The sequence below is a fragment of the Petaurus breviceps genome, unplaced genomic scaffold (assembly GCF_028583685.1).
Source record: "Petaurus breviceps papuanus isolate PSGF00001 unplaced genomic scaffold, PetGlider_PUasm1.0 90845, whole genome shotgun sequence".
Taxonomy (NCBI): domain Eukaryota; kingdom Metazoa; phylum Chordata; class Mammalia; order Diprotodontia; family Petauridae; genus Petaurus; species Petaurus breviceps.
The window spans coordinates 23,395,208-23,411,126 of NW_027187359.1; the positions used below are offsets into that span (position 1 = coordinate 23,395,208).

Consider the following 15,919-nt stretch of genomic DNA (forward strand, 5'->3'; position numbering starts at 1 on the left):
ACCTTACTCTCATCAAAATTAGCTCAGAAGAGAATAACATACATACTCATTTGGGTATAGAAATCTATGTTACCCAGCAGGGAAGTAGGGGAAGAAGGGCATAAAAGAAGAGGAGAGAGACTGATAGAAAGGAGGGTAGATAAGGGCGGCTAGGTGGTGCAGTGAATAGAGCACCAGCCCTGGAGTCAGGAAGACCTGAGTTCAAATGCAGCCTCAGACACTTAACACAAAACTACCAGTGTGACCTTGGGTGACCTTGGGTAAATCACTTAATCCCAATAGCCCTACTCTCCTCTCTCCAAAAGGAAAAAAAAAGAAAGTAGGGCAGATTAAGGGAGGCAGTGGTCAGAAGCAAAACAGACTTTTGAAGAGGGACAGGGTAAAAAGAGATAGAAGGATAAAAAGAGGAAAAAATAGGATGGAGGGAAATACATACTAATCCTAACTGAATGTGAATGGGATGAACTCACCCATAAAACAGAAGTAAATAGCTGAATGGATTAGAAAACAGAATCTAAAAATTTCTCTCTATTTCCAAACATTTTTTCTCAACAATTCCAATTCAATTCTTTCTTTATTTGATTAATGTAAACATTTGGAGATATTAATTTCACCCCCCCCCCCGCCAAGTACTGCTTTGGTGTAAATTTTGGTACATTGTATCTTTTGTCATTTTCCTTAATGAAATTATTGTTTCTATGATTCATTCTTTGACCTGCTCCTAAAGGGATTAGATTATTTAGTTTCCAATTAATTTTTAATCTGCTTCCATGGATCTTTATTGAATGCAATTTTTATTGTGTTATAGTCTGAAAAGGATGAAATTAATATTTCTTCTTTTCTGCATTTGTTTGTGAGGTTTTTGTGTCCCAATAAATGGTCAGTTTTTGCAAAGGTATCATGTACAAGGTATATATACTCTTCTACTTCCATTCCATTTTCTCTAGAGGTCTATCATATCTAAGTTTTCTAAAATTCTACCCATGTCCTTGACTTATTTCTTATTTATTTTATAGTTAGCTTCATCTACTTCTGAGAGGGGAAAGTTAAAGTCCCTTGCTAGTACAGTTTTATGCTATTTAAAATTATTTAAATAAATTATTTAAATTAAGTAAATCATTTAAATTTTCCTTTAAGAGTTTGAATGCTATGCTATTTGACATATGTTTGTGTGTTTAGTGTTGATTGTCTATGACATCTTTTAGCAAAATGTAGTTTTCTTGATTATCTCTTTTAATTATGTCTAGTTTTGCTTTTGCTTTGTCTGAGATAATGATTTCTACCTCTGCTTCTTTTACATCAGCTGAAGCAGAATAGATTCTGCTCTGGCCCCTTATTTTTACTCTGTGTGTCTCTCTGTTTAACGTGTTTTTCTTGCAAGAAACATATTGGATTCTGGTATCTAATCTACATTTTCCCCATCCACTATACAAGCTCTTTCTTGTGTACCTATTTTATGTGAGATAATTTTCTCTGTTCTCCCCCTCCCTTCACCTTTCTACCAGTGCATTCCTGTTTCTCAACTCTTCATTTTTTCACAATCCCATAATAGTCAACTTATACTTGTACCCATGTAGAATCCTATCTACCCTAATAATGATAAAGTTCCTAGAAGTTACAAGTATCATCTTCCCATATAGAAATATTAACAGGGTCTTAGCCCACAGTAGAGCTGGAACTTCAATCATGCTGCCTACTCTTCTCATCTTTGCCTTTTAAATGCCTTGCTGTTTGTCCTTTCCTGTTACCCCCAGACCTGTCCTTCTTGATGATTTGGACTTCTTTAAAGACTACGTCCATCAATTCTTCTTCACCAAAGAAGAATCCCAGCACTATACTCTGGAGGATCAATTGTGCTACTTGCATCATTTCTTCAGGCTGGAAGAAACTGGATGGTTGGATGAGCCCACAAAGGCCATCATAAGGCAACCTTAATGTGGGGTCCAAGATATTGCTGGCTACTCATTTTCCCCCAGGAAACCCCAAATTAGAAATAACCTTGTAACCTACAGTATCATCAACTATCCATGGAGCATGAATTGTAAATCAGTTGAAAAGATCTTGTGGAAGGCAGCAAAAGTCTGAGCAGTGTGATGCCCTTGAAGTTCCAAAAAATGTATACATAAGATTATGACATTAAGTTTGTTCTCCTGAATGGAGATCATGGAGATGCCTACCCCTTTGATGGAAAAGGAAATATCCTAACTCATGTATTCACTCCAAATCATGACTACCAAGGATCTTGGATCTACTTTGACAGTGATGAAGAATGGTCATATTCTGAGGAGGGAAACAACCTCTTCTTGAGATAGACCATGCCCTGGACCTGGGACACTCTCAGGATTCAGACTCCATCATGTTCCCCAACTATCAGTATCAGGACCCAAGACTCTTCAAGCTCAGTGATGATGATATAATAGGGATCCAGATCCTTTATTATTAAGGGGAAAAGAAAATGCAATATCCTGAAATTCTAGACTTGGTGCATTTGAATCCTTTTCCATAGAAAATATAAATTTCTCTGCCTCAGGAAGCAAACCAATAACTTATGGGGAAATGTTTCCCATGTTACCTTTGAGGCCTGATGGAGATAAGATCCAAAGTATTGAGGGGAGAGGAATGATCTAATTTAGAGTTTGAACTTTAAACAACAGAACACAAAAAAGAGTATTTTAAATATAAAATGAATGTCCATTTTCTACTGCCTTTTTGTAAGTATGTAAGTAAATTGTACATATCATTTTTAAAAAAAGAAATATAAACAGTTTAACCTTATTGTGTTCCTTATGATTTCTCTTTCCTGATTACCTTTTTATGCTTCTTTTGAGTCTTGTATTTTTGAAAGTCAAAATTTCTAATCAGCTCTAGTCTCTTCATCAGGAATGCTTGAATGTCCTCCGTTTCATTAAATATCCAATTACCCCTTTCAGGATTATACTCAGGTTTGCTAGATAGATTATTCTTGGCTCTAACCCTAGTTCCTTTGTGTTCTGGAGTATCATATTCCAAGCCCTCATCTCTTTCAATGTAGAAGCTGTTAACTTTTGTGTGATCCTTATTATGGCTCCATGATACTTGACTTATTTTTTTCTGGCTGCTTGCAATATCTTCTCTTTGACCTGGAAGCTCTGAATTTTCATTATAATATTCCTGAGAGTTTTCATTTGAGGATCTCTTTCAGGCAATGATCAGTGTATTCTTTTAATTTATATTTTACTCTCTGGTTCTAGGATATCAGGTCAGTTTTCCTTGATAATTTTTTGAAATATGGTACCTAGACATTTCTTAAATCATGGTTTTCAGGTAGTCCAATAATTCTTTAATTACCTTTGCTTGATCTATTTCCCCTCCAATGAGATATTTTACATTTTCTTCTATTTTTCGTTCTTTTGACTTCTTTTGATTTCTTGATGTCTCATGTAATCATTAACTTCCAGGCATTCAATTCTAAATTTTAAGGAATTATATCATGCAGTGACCTTTTGTGCCTGTCTTTCCATTTGGCCAGTTCTTCTTTTCAAGGAGTTCTTATCTTCAGTGTATTTTTGTATTTCTTCTCCAATTTGGCCAATTCTATTTTTAAGCTGTTATCTTTTTCAGTATTTTTGTGCCTCTTTTACCAAGCTGTTATCTCTTTTTTTATAACTTTCTTGTACCATTCTCATTTATTTTCCCATTTTCCTCCTCTACCTCTCTTATTTGGCTTTTAATATCTTTTGTGATTCTTCCAGGAATTTTTACTGGGTTTGTGCTCAATTTACATTTTGTAAGGTTTTGCTTATAGCTGTTTAACATCATTGTCTTCTTCTGAGTTTTTGTCTTGATCTTCCCTGTCACTATAGCAGCTTTTGACATTCTTTGTTGTTGTTTCCTTAGTTTGCCAACCTATTTCTTGACTTTTAACTTTAAATCAGGCTTTGCTTCTGAGATAGAGGGGGTACTATCCCAAACTTCAGGTTCTTTCATGCTGTTGTTTTCAGAGCTAGTTCTGGAGGTCGGTAAGTTTTCAGTACTTCCAAAGTGGTATGATGCAAAGAGAGGTGTGGTCATTTTTCTCCTGATCTGTGTACTGGTATTTACCCAGGAAGGGTCCTTGTTTCCCTGAAGTCACAGGTGATAGTTATCATCTCGGCTATGGAAGTGTGACCAGGTCTCTTGTTCTCCTGTGACCACATGCATTAGTTAGTTTTCTTTTCAACCTTGTAACTAAGACCAGACCCCTACTCCATTGTGAGCAATCACAAATACCCTTGCTTCACCCTGCAGCTGTGACTGGGTCTCCTGTTCCCCTGAAAAGACAGACTAGAAAGTTCCTCTTTGCCCTGGAACTGGGACCTGGACCCGAATATGGACAATTAATCAGAATCCTAAATGCAGTGTCAAAAAAGTGTCCTCTGTAATCATTTTTTGACCAGTTGTCTTACCCCCTTACCCTCCATTGGCTGAGAACTCTTGAAGTGACTGCTGCTAGTGTTGCAGCTGCCCTACAAGGCCTGCTGTTGATGTTTCCTCAGGGATGTTACCATGGTAGTAGGGGCTGTGCTTCAAGGAAAACAGCACCCTGGTGTCACAGATCTCTTCTGCTAGCCTCCTAAGTTGTCTTAGGTGAAAGAATGGTCTCATCCCAATCTTTTGTTGACTCTACTCCTCCAGAATTAATTTTGAAGCATTATTTTAAATTTGTTTGGATAGGAATTTGGAAGAGTTCAGCTGGGTTGCTGCATCTCCTCTGCCATTTTGTTTCTGCCCTCTAGATGCACTTTCAAGAGTTTTCCAAGTGTGCTCTTTATCACTGTTCAATTTTTTCCTCTTCCATCCAAATGAAGACGTTTCCCTCATTCTCCTGTCTAGCAAAAACATATCCAAGTGGAATGACTACAATTTCTGGTGTCATCTCTCTTTTCTTCCTACTGTATGAGAGGCCTAGCAATCCAAAGACAAGGGCTGAGGTAGAAAGATATAGAGTCGTATGTGTGGAGTAAAAGAGCCCCAGACCTCTTACCTGTGTAGTTTCATAGGATTTAGAGATAGAAGGTTCATTTTAAATTATGAAGCCCAATTTTCTCATTTTGAAGAGTAGTCTCATATAAACTGAGGCTCAGAAAAGCTAACGGATCTGCCCAGCGTCACATCATATAAAGTAATAACAGCATCTCCTTCGTAGAGTGGTTGTGAAGATCACATGTGATAGCATTTGTGAAATTCTTGGCACTTAATAGGTTATTAATAAATACTTATTTCCTTCCTGACATATATAAGAAGAGTGGTTTAGAGTAGGGAGAAAGTAAGTTTAGGAAGGCCTGTTAAGGCATTATTATGATAGTCTATTAAATGATAAAATATTTTTAAAGTACTTATCATAGTGTCTGGCACATAGTAGGCATTTAATAAATGCTTGTTCCCTTCCCTAAACTGTAGAAAGAGATAACATGATAGAGTGGAAACTACTACTGTTCTAGTAGTAAGTTCAAATTTAGCCTTAGACATTTGCTAGCTGTGTGAGCCTGGGCAAGTCATGAGATCGTGAATATTTGACTGAAAGCAACTTTAAAGGCCATATCATCCAATCTTCTTATGTTATAATAAAGGGTCCTGAGACCCAGAGAGTTTAAGTGACTTTCCCAAGGTGATGCATATAGTTAGGTGGGAGAGGTAAAATTAAACCTGAGTCCTGTGACTCCAAATTCCTTATATCACAGGAATATATCCATATTCCTTTCCCAGCCTCAGTTTCCTCAGAGGGATATTATTTTGAGGATCAAATGAGACAATGTTATGTAAAGCACTACATCAGCTCACTTATAATTATGATTATATTATATATTAGGGGTTGCCATGACGGTCAAATGAGACAATGTATGAATTGCTATATGGCAGTGAGATATGGAATGCAACATTCTTTGAAAGATTAAAAATGAATACACACAGAGAACACATGTTGGGTTTGAGTAGACTATAACATCAAAACAATGATGAATTCTGAAGAATGAAGATGACACTTAGGTAGAACCCCTGTAATGAATTTATGGGAGAACCCAGACAAGAATTAGGCAAGATGGGCAAGCATGAATGTATTGAAATTCACATTATTGGAGGGAACTCCTAAATTGATGAGATCACAAATCCATTTGAGTCTTTGAGCATAAATGTCAGCTGTTAGTGCTCAGGAGCAAAGGTGAGAATTACACGGGTCATGGAGTCCAAATCTAGTGACCTCATGGTACCACACTACTCCTTTTCAAAGTTCTTTAGAAAAGTTTGAAAAATGATCCCTTTTTGATGGGAATGAGTAGTCTCATCTGTTTGGTGGGTAATGCTTAATAGACATACCTACACAGTCCAAAGTCATAGGATCAGAGGATCAAAGCTGAAAGGGACCCTAAAGGTCATGTAGCCCAATACCTTTATTTGACAGATGGGGAGACTGAAGCCTGGAGAAATTGAATGAGTGTTCTGAGGCCAGGACAGAGCTGGTAATTCAGCCCAGGTCTTCTTATTCCCAGTCCAGAGTTCTTTCCTTAGCACTGCACTACATTCAGTGTTCACAAACAGAGCTACACACCCTCACTCCCTGTGACCCTCCCCTACCCTCTACTCTCATATTTTTGGTTCTGACTTTTTCTCAAAAGGGAGTGGCTCAAACCCTTGAGGAGCATTAACTTAGAACCAGGAGTCATTTTCTTTGACAGCCCCAGACTCATTCCCCTCGTTCTCCTCTCTTGAAATGAGAAACAAGCCCTGCCACTCTCTTCTCCCTTCTCCTAGGCAGCAAAGTCGATTCACTTCTGGAGTGGCACAGACAGATGGCTGACTCTCCCAAGGTCCAAATAGAGGGGCCCCCCTTCGGCTCTGTGCCCTCTCGACTATTTGTCTTCCCTGCAGCTACCATTTAGAGGCAGCTCTCCCTCCCTCCTTTTCTACCCAAGCTTTGTCATTAATTTAAAAATCTCAGCCTGTCCTTTCCCCTTTCTTTTTCTCTTTCCAGGTCCACAGACCACATCCACAGGAGAATCTTTCTCATTCACCCTAACGACTGAGAGACCAATTGCAAATCACTGAGCTTTCCAGATTGCTGGGGCCTGAACGGTGAAAAAACACCATCAAGGATACTGTATCAAAGAAATGGACTTTATTGAACAGTGATGAATAGACTTGAAGGGTGGCTGGAGCGTACTCTCCCAGCATAATAAGGGCTCTGTTCTCAGTCCCTTGCCAAAGGGAAGCAGGCAGGGATTCAGCCTTGGAGAAGTCACATAGCCTGGGGACTCAGGGAAAGGATCTCCCTTCCTCCAAGTTGGGCCCCTCAAATGTGACACCAGCTGAGATCAAGTTCATGAACCTTGGGGACTTGTTTCCAATAAGCTTAGAGAGTCAGCCAATCAGGTAGTAAGATGAGGCTTTTAGTGGATGGGGGTGTTCTCTGTGCCTTCCCCCTGGTGCTGCTCTCAGAGCCTGAGCCCTCAAGGCAATGACCAGAGAGGAATATGAGAGGATGCAAAGCTTCATTTCCAGTTTTGTATTTCAGTGCAGGAGAGGCAGCAAGATGTAACACAGTGAGAACTGGGTTTGGAGTGAGCAAACCTGGGTTCAAATCTCAACTCTACTCTTTATTGCTGGTATGACCTGGAGTAAGTCACTTACTCTCGGGGCCTTAGTTTCCTATTCTATAAAATGAATAATTGGACTAGATGACCATTAAAAGTTTCTTCCTGTCCTCTGGTTATGCTGTTGTGATATCAAGTTCATAGGATCACAGATTTGAAGCTGGAAGAAAACATTAAAGTCAATTAAACCAAACCTTTCATTATAAGATGAAAAAACTGAAGTCCAAAGAACTTGTCTAAGGTCCCACAGGTAAAAACTGGAGAGGTGGCATTAGAAACCTTATCTTTTGATATTAATCCAGTTACTGCTCTATTCTATTATGCTGAAGACTTGTTTGTGATTAGATGCATGAAGTCCAAAGGTAATGAATGTCCACTTGAATAATATCCTACAGGATGATCAAGGTGCTTGACCTTCTTTTTTACTTGCCATCTTCTTGCAGTTTTAATTCCTATCCTATCTGCACTTTTATATTTCCAGGGGTCTATGGCACATAATGACCCTGTTTCTCCGTTTTCTTAGATAAAGGTAACATGCTCTCCTGGGAGTGAGAGGGAGAAAAATTTCCTTCTTTTTTTTTTCCCATTCTTGGTTCTCTTTGATAATTGTGGATCTTTTCTCATCCCACAAAATAATGCTGTCTTTATGCTGTAGGTACACACATTAAACTCCCTCCACCTTCTCCCATCAAATTCTCCTTCTCAAAATAGCAACCAGAAGCAAACCCAGAAGACCTTGATTCAGGTAGACTATACTAGATGGAACCTGATCTTATCTCTTTTCTTAATAATTACTATGTGCTGTGTGACCGGAAAGGCATAGCAGCCAGGTTGCAGTCTTCTTCTGTGGCTTCTCCCTACTCTGATGGGAAGTTTCTTACATCAAATTCTAATGGACAGCCTCTGAAATTCCACATTTACCATATTGCCATGCACTGACTCACTCAAACTCTCACTAATCTGATTTAAATGCACTGCAATCTCTCCCAGAAGTCTCTACATGCTCTCTGATCTCACTGCAAGATATGACTAAAGGACTGTCTCAGCAGACTTACAGATTTGACTGCTCAAAGCTATGATAATCACTAGTCAAAGGTCACTCTCCCAACCACCAAATGACCAACACTACCCCTGAGACTGATTCCTTTGTTGTTGTTTCTGGGGGTATTTTCAAACCAACACATTTATTATTTATTTTACCAACTGATTAAAAATGTTTTATCATTCCCCTTTGTTTTTTATAGCTTAGTCATTTCAGAATACTCTCCATCCCGTCCTTCCCTATCCAGTGAGCCTTCCCTTGTCCAAAGAAAAAGAAAAACACTAAACAAAATTAACAAGCGCACCTGACAGCATATGTAACATTCTATATCTAGAGCCCCTCATTTCCCTAAAGAAAGGAAGAACATGAAATTCTTCATCTCTTCTCTGGGACCAAGCTTGGGTCATTATGATCCTACACAAACAGTTTCATTTAATGAATCTTTTCCTGTTTATTTCTGTAGTCATTGCATTCTGCTTACTTCACTCTGCATCAGTTCATACTAATCTCAACATTTCCTAAATTTCCTACATTTGTCATCTTTTTACACAATAATATTCCATTATATTTGCATTGCAATTGTTTGGCTATTCCCCAATTTGATAAGCATCTACTTTGTTTCCAGTTCTTTGACACCATAAAAGTGCTACTGTGGACCTTTTAGTATATATGGAACCTTTCTGTACTTGATCCACCTGAAGTACATGCCTTGTAGTAAAATCTTAAATGACTTCTAGGTGTCTACCATGGAATCATAGATACATACTTCCACTTAAGTCTTCTGGACCCACTAATTTCTCCCTTCAACCTATCAAATCTACAGTAATCCAATTTCTCTCTCTCTCTCTCTCTCTCTCTCTCTCTCTCTCTCTCTCTCTCTCTCTCTCTCTCTCTCTCTCTCTCTCTCCTTCCTTCCCTCCCTGTCTATCTTCCTCCCCTTTTCTTTTTTTTCTGTCTCTCTCCCTCCACCCCACTCAGCACCACATTTTAATTCAAACCAATAAGTTCAAATGTTTATTAATCTGTGAGGACAAATGTGCTCAGATAATTCAAAAGTTACATAAACCATTCTGGCATCTATTAGGCTCACAGTCAACTAGGGGTATAAGACACAACTGTGAACATTTATAATAAATAGCATGGCTTGGTAAGGGAGGGGCAAAGACACAAGAGCCTGCTAAAGTCCGCATTTTCCAGTCCTAGCCAAGTTAGAGTGAATTGGCCCTCCTCTACTGGCATCTGGCTTGTGTTTGTCCCACTTGATTAGAACCTCTCCTCAAATCTTTTTGGCAGCCAGAATGGAGTTTCTGCTATTTTTGCCTTTCTATTTTCCACCTTCCTCTGTGGCAGATGCCAGGAACCAACCTGAGCCTTAAGAAAACATTGGAAACCAACTGTCAAGGGGAAGAGCTTTCTGTTCCCCACATTAGTAGTCACTAGTGCTACCCAGGCAGGGGATAGGAGTAGGATTAGGTGCAAGAGAAAGTCTGTCACAATGGCAAAGAGTCATGCTATAAGACTGGAAATGGAAGATACTGCAAAATTTGAAGAGTCTTGAATCCTAAGTTAAAAACTTTATTTGGGGGGTAATAGGGAGCTATTGAAGATTTATGAACAGATGAGTAATATGACCAAGTCAAAATATAAAAAAGGTAATCCACAAGTGCAGGAATTCTTAATCTGGGTTCTGTGAACTTTCTCCCTCCCACTAATATTTCCATAATTACATTTCAATATAATTGTATTGATATGTATTTTGTTTTATACATTTAAACAAACTATTCTGAGAAATGGTCCACATCTGCTAAATGGGTGTGTGAAACAGAAAAGGTTAATAATTTCTACAATAGTGATATAATAGATAGATTAGAAAGGGAAAAGAATAGGTATAGGAAGTCAAAATATACATTGATACTCAGTGATGCTAAGTAAAAACAATATCGCAAGTCCGTGAGACATATGTTGCAACTGGATTTATTACAAAAGAAAGTCACATGCTTGTGGGAACTCCCTCTACCAAGTTGCCCAGCAGTGCAGGGAAAGTCTTGGTGTTTAAGTTACAGGGGAAAAGGGAAGTAATAGGAGAGGGGAAGTTTCCAAAGGGGAAGAGAAGCCATGAATAAGTAAAAGGGCAAAAGCAGCATTTTTTCCCTTAGGAACTGCTGAAGTATGGAGATATGATGGTCTGATTATCTATAAGAATCCCAGTTGCAGAAGCAGTTTCTCAGTCTGGTGCAGACTGACTGGTGCCTGTTGCCTCCCAAGGACATACAGGGAGTTCAACTTGGGGTGCAAACAGCACATTATGTCAGCAGTTGGCAGGGAATTCATTACTGACATTATCAGGGCCTCTTGCATACACCACGTCCAGTGCTTCTGGAAGATAGGGTGACTCAAAAAGGCAAGTCTGGGGAGACCAGGTAGCTCCTTAACAGTGATTTCTATGTGAAAGAGGATGAAGGGTAGGAAAAAAACATTTGTATGTGGTGATGAGGAAGGCATTAGTGGCCATAGAGATAATCATTTTGGTAGAGTGGTCGGAGTAGAAACAAAACTACAGATGTTTCAGGATTGAGCAGATAGTGTAGAAGTGGGGGAATTTAGCACAGATGATATTTTAAAAAAAAATTCTAAGGAAGAGAAGATATAGGATGGCAGTTAAATGGGGGTAGAACAGCCAAGGCCAGGATTGTTTTTAGAATTTAGAAAATCAGATGCCTCCTGGATCCATAATCCATATCTTGCTCTAGTCTCTCTCCTGAGCTCCAGTCCTACATCATCAACTGTCTTTTGAACATTTTGAAATGTTTTTGGAGAACATCCTGAACCTAACATGTCCAAAACAAAACTGTTACCTCTTCCCCAAAACCCAGCCTATTTCCAAACTTCTCTGTCACCATCAAGTTTACCATCATTATTCCAACAATTGGTTAACTTTGGTGTCATCCTCAACTTCTCACTCTTGCTCACTCCGTAGGTCCATTCAATAGCCAAATTTACTTTTGTTTTCTACCATGATAACTCTTGCACCTGTCCCCTTCTCTCATCTACCATTCTAGTTCCAGTCTATCATTTCTCCCCTGGACTATTTTAATTGCCTTCTACTTGGTTTCCCTGCCTTAAGTTCTTCCTGATTGTAAATCATCTTCCACACAATTGCCAAAATGATTTTCTTTAAATTCAAAACTTTGATGTCATGCACCAGCCTTCTGCCTCTTCCCAACACCTCCCAGAGTTCTTCCTGGAACTATCATTTTGAGGAAAGGCCTAGATAAGCCATCATTCATTCTCCAGACTTGGCCACCATGCCCCAAGCCACTTTGTATTTCATCTCCCTTTTATTATGATTTCCTCCATTAGAATCAAAACTCCTTGAGCAAACACTGTCTTTTTGCTTGTATTTGTATTCACAGCATTTAACACAAAGATTGAAGCATTTAATAAATACTTCTTGACTCCATGTCTGACCATATTCCTTCTCTACTCAATAAACATCAGTATAAGTTATATATCAGTTCTGGGATCAAGTATAATTTCCTCTGTTTGACATTCAATAATCTTTAAAACCTCTCTCAAAATTAATTTTATGGGTTTCTTATAGGTTCCCTTCACAGGCTCTACAATCCATTCATCCTCACCTACTTACTGCTTCTCATACATGACATCTTCATTGGTTGAAATTAAGCTATCTACTGGACACAGAATGTTCTCCTCCTCACCTCTACTTTTTAGAGTCTCTGGCTTTCTTCAGATTTCAGTTCAGTGCCACCTTCTTTTTACAGGAATAACTTGATTCTCCAGGTTCGGATACATTCCTCCTCAAAAACTGTCTTTTATCCATTTTGTATATATTCTGCACACATATAAACACATGCTTGTTGCTCCCAATAGGATAAAAATTAATGATAGCAGGGACAATTTTGCTTTTGACCTAGATTCTCATCATCTAGCACATTCTCTGCCATCTAGTAAGCACTTAGCAAAATCCTATTTGCTGGTGGAGATGGAAAAGTGAGGATGACAATGAAATTCATGAAAGAGAAAGGATGACTGCTATAACAAGGTCCTGAAGGAAACAAGAGGGAATTGGAGCAAGGACACAGGTTCAGCCTCTATCAGGAATTAATGAATGAGTGAATGAATGAATGAATGAATGAATGAAAAAGCACTTAGTAAGCCCTTAGTAAGTGTGAAGCTCTCTAATAAGTACTGGTAATAAAATAATGAAGCAGAAGTTTGTCTACATTCTAATGAGGGATACAAAACATAAAGGGGAATGGTATCCAAGGGGTGATAGTTTAGTTTTGAAAGTGAAAAAAGGTTAATAAAGTCACAGGGATCTTGATTGATTAACACTTTCCAGGAGTAATGAAAGAGTTGATTGGATTCTGTCTCTAGAAATTGAAAGGGGGAGAACCAAGGGTAAGAGCATGGTAGATATGGGGAAGCTAGCCAGGAGCAAACACACACACACACACTCACACACACACACACACACACACACTACTATCCTTGTTCTCATTAAGAGTGCATTCTAATGGGAGAGATAATATGTAAATATCTAGGTGTGTATAATATATGTACAGTTATTAAGGTGATCTTAACAGAGAAATAATTAGTAGCTGGAGGAACCAGAAAATGCCTTTTAAAGAAAAGTGGAAATTTACCTGAATCTAGAAACCAAGAGGCAGAGATGAGAAGGCAGAGCATTCTAGGAATGAGTGAAAGCCAGTACAAAAGCACAATGTGAAAAGTTGGAATATTATGTTCAAGGAACAGTAAGTAGACCAGTGTAGCTGAATTATAGAGGGGAGTCATGTGTAAAAAGCTTAGAAAGATAAGGAAGGGACTGTGGTATAAAGAGTTTTATATGCTAAAAATAGGACTTTGTGTTTAATCATAGAGATTATAGGAAGCCACTGGAGATACTCAAGTATCAGGTTGATATGGTCAGATCTACTACAGTTTAGAATAATCACTTTGTCAGGTGAATAGAAGATAGATTGGAGTTGGGCAAAGAGTCCAATTAGAGAGCCCTTGTGGTAATATAGGAAGAGGTGATAAGGGCAATGAAGATGGTGGCCATATGAGCGTAGAGAAAGGATATATACAAGTCTCAGGATGACAGTGAAATAGTGGGTCTGGATGACTGGGAAGATAGTGTGCCCTTAAAAGTGATAGAGAAGTTTGGAAGTGGGGAAGAGGAGTTGGGAAAAATAATGGGTTTCATTTTGGATATGTTGAGGCTGAGATGCCTATAGGAATTAAATTTGAAAAACCCAAGAGGCAATTGGAGGTGTATAATTACAGCTCAGCAGACACTAGAGCTAAATAAATAGGTCATTTACATAGAGATGATAAATGGACCCATGGGATGATGAGATTACCAAGTGAAATAGTATATAGTGAAAAAAAGAAAGGGAACTAAGGACAGGTTCTTGGAGGATGCCCACAGTTAGAAGCTGTGACATGAATAAAGGGTAAAAAAAAGAGATTGTGGCATGATCAGACAGATAGAAAGAGATTGAAGAGAGAAATATATCATGAAAACATAAAGAGAAGAAAATATGTAGAAAGAAAAAAATTGATTGAAAGTGACATGCTTCAGAAAAGTCAGCTAAGATCAATATTGAGTAAAGGTTATTAGATATTGCCAACTTTGGACTGGGAAGTATCAGATGAAAGGTAAGGTAAGAAGCCAGATTATGGAGGATTTATAAGAGAATGAGGGAAGAAACAGTTGAGACAACAAATATAGATGGTTTTCTCAAGAAATTTAATCATGAAAAAGAGAGAAATAGGCAATGCAAGGACATAAAACAATTCCAAAGGAGTCATGATGGAAAATGCCATCCACATACAGAGAAAGAACTAAGGAGTCTGAATGCAGAGAGAAGCAGACTATTTTCATTTTGTTTTGTTGTTTCTTTCCCATGCTTTCTCCCTTTTGTTATAATTCTTCTATACAACATGACTAATGTGAAAATATGTTTAATAGGCATGTATATGTAGAATCTATATCAGACTTCATGTCATCTTGGGGAGGGAGGAATAGCGAGAGGGGAAATAATTTGTAAGTTATGGGAGTGAATGTTGAAAACTAAAAATAAATGAACTTAAAAAAGAAAAACATTCACTTTGTTGTAGTTAAATGTTTATTAAAAATCAACAAATAAATGACATAATAAAATGATATTTTCTAAAAAAATGAAGGAAAAGAGAGATATAGGATGATGAACTAATTAACATAAATGCTGAAATTTTTTGTTAGAGTAGGAGATAGAATGAGAGAAATAGCGGTGGTTTTATAAAATAGGTACCTTCTGAGTAAGGGAGGAAAAATGTCCTTTGTGGTCTATAAACAACAATGACCTGAATGGATGAAAGGATACATTTGGATAGCAAGAGCCTCCAAGGTTGCTCAGTGAAGGGGGTTTGAAGGAGCGTCTAGAAGTGGCAGTGGAAAGTATAAAGTATACCTACTCCCCTACCACCAGTGAATCAGGAGGCTTGATAGTAGCTGTAGATAATACTAGAAAGGGTGGAAAGTGGTGTCACTGAGAAGGGACCATGTCTTAGTGAGGGCTAGAAGATGGAAAAAGTTAGAAAAAAAGATTTAAGGTGAAAGAAAGTCTCTTACTTATGGATCAGACATGCTAGAGGGTTTAGTAGAGGGAGTGAGAAGATCAGGAGTGGGGCATTGTAGAGAGTAAAGTTGAGATGTATAGGTCTGAAGGAGCTTCATGTTGAGGAGAAGGAACTGAATTTGTATGGTGGCCACCAATGGGTCGATATTGCTCAGAACAAAAGGGAATCGGAGTGGGCTAATAATTGAACAGTGAGTGTTAGTAGAGTATCAATGGCTAGACAAAAGTCTGTTGAGGAAAGTATGACATTAGGCATTTTGAAATCTTCCTTTGATGTTCAATCTCTTGGTAGATGGAGAAGTTTCCTTTGAGACTGAAGGAAGTTAGTGTCATAGGGAACAGAAGCAGGTGGAGGGTATGGTCAAGAAAGCAGCGTGCCTTACTCCTGATAGAGAAAGCCTTGAGAGGCAGGCCAATAGATAGAATGTTTTTATTGGGGTTTATTTTTTTGGTAAATGCAGCGTAGGAATAGAGAACGTCCAGGGGCAGAGTCCCAAAAGGTCAGGAGGTAGGCAGTGACACTCCTTAACAAACAGTAGGAACTGAGTCCTACTGTTTCCAGTAGTCAGGGAGGGACAGGAAGAAGTCAATTGAGGGGGGTACCAGGAGTGAAAGGGTTAAGTCTT

General features: G+C 38.5%; 1 protein-coding gene, 1 long non-coding RNA gene and 1 pseudogene across 3 annotated transcripts in view; all 3 read left to right on the forward strand.

Annotated features, from left to right (window-relative positions):
- LOC138149292 (uncharacterized) overlaps window positions 1-8,885 on the forward strand; it is a 118,704-nt gene extending 109,819 nt beyond the window's left edge. Inside the window, exon 3 of the long non-coding RNA XR_011165278.1 lies at window positions 6,986-8,885. This is a non-coding gene — a long non-coding RNA (uncharacterized lncRNA). The remainder of the gene's footprint in view (window positions 1-6,985) is intronic.
- CDH13 (cadherin 13) overlaps window positions 1-15,919 on the forward strand; it is a 1,699,366-nt gene that overhangs the window by 270,272 nt on the left and 1,413,175 nt on the right. The window lies entirely within an intron of this gene.
- On the forward strand, window positions 1,687-2,443 carry LOC138148974 (matrix metalloproteinase-26 pseudogene; annotated as a pseudogene).